Raw genomic sequence first — 6,000 nt, forward strand, 5'->3', positions numbered from 1 at the left:
CACGTGACTGATGACATCATACACTTACATTCTCTAATATAATTGTTGCATAGATCACGCTCAATAAATTTAAAACCCATAGGACTAAGCGTTGTATTTGTCGAATTATGACATCATAATTAAGGCACCAATGATGTCATCATTTTACAAGGCTTATTCCCCATGCGGAGTTCTTTACTCATGGTCAAAAAAATTCCATGGAGCACTTTTGGGGATATAGGGGTGCAACCTTTTTCGTTTTTTCCAAGATGGCGCCTTACCACATGACCTATGACGTCATAATTATCATTATAAAATTCTGCAGGAAGAGGCACTCCTTTGGTGAAAATTTTGTGTCTGTCGGACTAACAGTTGCAGAGAAAATAAAAATTGCATACTGATCGGATCAAGTGTTGAGCTTGCCGAATGATGACGTCATATAGAAGAAACCGATGACATCATCATTAACATATTATTTTCCTAATGGGGCGTACTTGACAATGAACCATGTTTCAATTTTTTTTTCCGTTGAGCGGTTTCATAGATATGGAAGTACAATGTATTTCCAAGATGGCGTCTGTACTACGTGACCTATGACATCATAATTATTCCTAAAAATTTATACAGCTGGAGGCGCTCCTATGATAAAAATTTCGTGCCAATAGGACTAACGTTTGCTGAGAAAATGAGTTTTTAAAATGCAGACACGAGAACTGCAGTGTGCAGGTCGAACATTTTAAAGAGAGGGCACAACCAAGACAGGTAAGGAGGAAGGGAGACCTTATCTTTTTGAAGTATGTGCAAATCTTCCACTATATATTGAGAGCCGTCGGTCTGTGTGTCTGTCTGTGTGTCGCCATTTTTCTCAGAGATGGCTGAACGGTTCTTCGTCAAACTTTCAGAGGTTCATCAGTGAGTGCCGGGGAATGTTTTAAGCCAAAAAAAAGTAGTTTTTTGGGGGTTAAAATATATATATCGCTCTATAGTGCCTACGCCTTTTTGATTAATGACAATTATATACAAGTACACATTCGCATAAATAAAAACAAAACAGTTACCACACATTTGAACACAAATAATAAAACAATTCTGGAAGCGGTCGAAGCTGGAGGTAAGGCTTCTTCTTCTTCCTGACGTCATCAAACTTAACTCAGAAACGTGATCAACGGCACATTCAGCAGCATATATTCAACAAAAAGGTAAAATGATGATTTGACATTTGTGATGATTTCTGATTTGGATGTAATTTCTTTTCCATTATATTTGCCCTCATTTCAAATATGTTAATGTTTCTTTTTCGCTTGAGCAACGCCGGGTACTCCAGCTATAAACACTTTTATCGTTAATTCAGGGCTTGTGGGAGACTGGGGGAGGGGCGTAAATTCTCTATGTAAATGTGTACCGTGTAGCGCCACCTGGTGATGGTGGCAGAGGGTATTACAATTCCCTTTTTACCTGTGCATGCAACACTGAAGAAATTTTTTCCTCCACCTCCCCCCCCCCCCCCACCCCCCCCCCCCCCCTGGTACTCTTGCTTGTCTGAATGAATGAATGAATGATCGTTAAAGGCCATTTTCCCCGCTAGAGCGGGGGTCAGCCTTGCGGGCCCCATGACAATCATGGTTCCCTGTTTGAGGCAATGTTTTTATGGCCGGATGCCCTTCCTGACACCAACCCTTGGTCACGCTCTTACGATGCGCAGGGATACGGTGTACCTATTCTAAAAAGGAGTGAAAACCGGATGTTTTAAAAATAAAATTGCATCGTTCTGCGCGTTCTGCAGGCAGAAGTAATCACGTGATCCACACACAAGCACAAGCAGGATGACGCCCTATCTGGCCTTGCTCCCCCAGCTCTATCTGTGCTCTGTCCCCCAAATATTCCTAAAGGTCGCACAAGATCTGCCTGCAACCCTCTTATATGGTGAAATTGCCAAAATCAAGACTCTCTGCTCACCTTCACTCCTTCATTTCTCTTTTCTCCCGCCTCTGGAACAAACTCCCTCACTCTCTTCAATCCCACTCCTCCCTCCAGGTCTTTAAAACAGCTGTTCACCACCATCTCTTATCTTCCCCCATCCAAAACCTTGATCTTTTCTACCCCCGTTAATTCAACCCAGATCCACTTTTTTGAAATACCAACTTCTTTCCTGGAAGTCCTAGCTGTGTCCATGTGTTTTATACCTCTCCCACCCCGACCCTCCCCTTCCCATGCCTCCTCCCTCCAAGCCCTCCCACAGATCTCCCGATGTCCCTGCTATGCTTTGTACCCTGAAGGTGCAGAAATGGCTATGATGGCAGGGAAAACCCTGTCCACCTTCAGCAAGAGGCACGCTTAGGGCTCCTAGGGATACCCAAGGCTTCCCATTCCAAAAGCAGTCCAACAATTTCCTTTGCATCTTAGCCAGAAGATTCATCTGGAATACTTATTCAAGAAAGCTTGAACAACAGCTTCGGAATGACAAATTGTATCAGAAAAAGTTTTCCCATGAAAAGGCAGAATCCTTAATAGTCCACTCCAGTCTCTCAGCTTCACCTCTATTTTGTCCTCTAAAGTGCTCCAGTTGTGAATTGAGTCATTACGAGAGATTGACAAATAGACCCCCAAATATTTGAGTTCATGGTGACTCCATGTTAATTGCTGAAACAGCGTGGAGAGTTTGTCAATCTTCATGGGTCCAACCAGTAGTCCAGAGCTCTTCTGCCAAATTATTTGAGCGGATGATGCTGCTGAGTAGATTTGCTGACAGTCATAAACTGTTTGCATGTCTCTTGCACTTCCCGCAAACACCAGATCATCATCAGCATACGCAGAAAGAATGAACGGACCATTACTGCACGGCACCTCGATGCCGGTTAACTTTTGCCTCATCAGGCAGAGAAAAGGCTCAATACATAGGGAATAGAGCTTGCCAAACAGGGGACATCCTTGCCTTCTTCCACTCTCAAAAGGAAAAGGTGCAAGGAAGAAACCATCAACTTTAATGAGGCACTCTGCAGAAGTGTCAAGTGTCCGAAGCATACCTACATATCTCCTCCCTAACCCGAAGGATACCAAGGTCTCAAAGAGGTAGTCATGGTTCACTCGGTCAAATGCATTCTCCTGATCTAAAGAGAGGAACCCAATTTGAGTTTTAGTTATGTCCACATAGTGTATCAAGTCCCTGACCGGATATACATTATCATATATTGTTCTGCCAGGGACAGGAAACGACTGGTCAGAGACCACTAATTTTGTCAACACAGGTCCGACACAATTTGATGACATTTTTGCCATTTTTTTGTAGTGCACGCATAACAGAGACACACAAACGGTCAAGTCTCCCTCCTTAGGAATCAAAGCCAAAGTTGCTCGACGCCAAGACCGCATCATTTGGCCTGAATCACATCCCATACTTTATTGTGGAACTCGCAAGACAGGCCATCGGCTCCAGGGGACTGATCTAGAGACAGAATCTGCAGGGCAGTTGTCAGTTCATCCAAAGACAAATGAGCCTCCAATCATTCTCGATCCTTCGGGGCAGTCACGAGGAGGCTGTTCCAGAAAGTGCCACAAGCATCAGCATCCACAATTTCTCCCCCAAGTACAGCTGCATATAAAATGCTCAAATTTGTTCATGAACACTTCCGCAATCATTGAGTAAAGAGTCATCTTCAGGCAGAACACTCACTGCATGTAGTTTAAAATTTACTTTTTCGCTTTTCCAAAGCTTTAAGATAGTTCAGGGAATATTCATCTTCGAAAAGTAACTGTAACCGAGAACACAACTACACTCCTGGGCGTTCACACTGCTGCACACTTTCAGGGTGTACTTATTTTCTTCATAAGTATGCAATTCAGCAGGGGTAAGTGTTGTCAGGCGACACTCGAGATGCAACAGCTCCTCTTCTAGCCTCCTGATCTCTATACCAAGTGTTTACTGTTCCATTGAGTACTCCTGGCACAACAATTTCAGCCGTACCTTCCCCACATCCAAGCTAACAGAAATCTCCTTTTCTGTTTCTCCAAGCTTGCCAAAACTTATGAAATGCTGAAAGAACAAGACCGGAAGTCTAACAGCGGGGTAGCCGGGCTTGTAAAATATTATAAACCACAAACATGCATGATTAGCTTTTTGAACAGTCGCTAATGCTGTTTATAACATTAAACAAAGAAATATGGAGGAATCCCAACATCCGTGAGGTAAGTTTTACTTACAGAACTGAGCAAAGATCTACTGTAATCTATATACCCCACAAGCGTTGGGTTGTGCTCATTTACCAAGCAGCTAGCTAGCGCTTGCCAAGCCAGCCGTTCCTTACGGGTTTTGAATGGAGTGCTTGCTCGAATGCGAAAACCACTCGGCGATCTCTCCACAAGAAACTTGGTAAATTAACACACACCCAATGTTCTTGAGACCCGACCATAGATCGACTGTAATCTATGTACCCCAAAGAGGAATGACGCTTCCTGCCGCTTGCGCTCCCATAGAGAGCGGGTGTACTTGTAAATTAAAATGTCGGTCGGTGGAGTTAGCTGTCGTAATGACATCCTAGACGTAATGACGTAGCGTGACGGCCGAACACAAAACTGGGGTTACTTTAATATACTACGTATAGATGACTAGCTGAAAGCACCCGGCGTTGCCCGGTTATTTTTGAATGAATTTACTACTATAATTCAGCTCAGCTTTTAATTGCGAAATGGGCCCGACCCGGCCGAAGCGGCCTCAACCGGCCGTGCCACCTAGCCTAAAACCTTCCCGGGGCCCGTCCCGACATTTTTTGTATTAGAGGTTTCCTCCTATCTTTCACCGTTCAGGAGATTAGCTTGCGCAGACAAACAAACAAAAACTTTCTTTTATTATAGAGAGAAGAGGAGAGAGAAGAGAAGAGATATATTTTAACCTCCAGTAACTTTGCAATCACTACCAAGGGATTAGTGTAACGATTAGATTTGCTATATTAACGTTACGTTATCATTATTATGAAAATGATATTATTAAAAATAACCGAGTCTAATTCCTTACTTCCGCATTCTTTGTACCATACACCGCTTATCATTGATTCATGAACCATACACCGCTTCAATCTAGAAACTTTGCAATAACGACAAATGGATTGCAGTTTTATGATTATATTTACTATATTGTAGCGGCTACCGCTGGGTTTTCACAATCGCCTTGCACCTATCAAGGACGCGGAGCGATCACCATGCCGGGCTCGTCCAGGACGCCCGGGCAGGCTCGCCCTCAACTTGCCAGGCCGCAGCCAGGACGCTGGGCCACGCCCCCTCTCGCCTTTCCTGGGCAAACGCTCCGGGATAATATGTATATATATTGCTGCCCGATAAACGGGCTTTTCAGAGTGCCTGAGTGTTTGGTTTGATTAAAGCAACTCGGATGAATTCCAGCTTTTTGTCGCGTCCATTCTTCCGATCGACGTGGGAGCCCCAGCTCCTTCATTGGTGACCTACCGACATGGACACGGCAGTCGCCCTTAAACTGCCTACCTTCTGGGAGGCTCACGTGGCAGTTTGGTTCGCACCAGCGGATTCCCTGTTCGCCCTGCGAGGCATCACGGCCGACGACACCCGCTTCCACCATGTGGTAGCAGCGCTCGGTTCGGCCACCGCGGCCCGCGCCCTGAGCCTCCTCGAGAGCCCGCCAGCCGCTGACAAATACGGCGCGATTAAGAAGCTTCTCCTCGATGCTTTCGCCCTCCCATTGGCGGAACGCGCACGGCGCCTGCTCGACCTGCCCGAGCTCGGCGACAAGCGCCCTTCCGAGCGAATGGACTACATGCTTTCACTGCTCGGCGAGCACTCTCCGGCATTCCTGTTCCGGGAGCTGTTCCTCCGTCAGCTGCCTAACCCGTTATGCCTCGCCCTGGCAAGCACGACGATCACAGATCCCCGGGCCCTTGCCAGAGAAGCCGACAAGATCTCCGCCGCAGGTCAGCGCATCGCAGCGGCGACATGGGACCCACCGCCGTCCGACGCAACACCCATGGCGCCCGAGCACACGGCACGGTCGACGACCGA

The sequence above is a fragment of the Myxine glutinosa genome, chromosome 2, assembly GCF_964187855.1.
Source record: "Myxine glutinosa chromosome 2, kmMyxGlut1.1, whole genome shotgun sequence".
Classification (NCBI taxonomy): Eukaryota; Metazoa; Chordata; class Myxini; order Myxiniformes; family Myxinidae; genus Myxine; species Myxine glutinosa.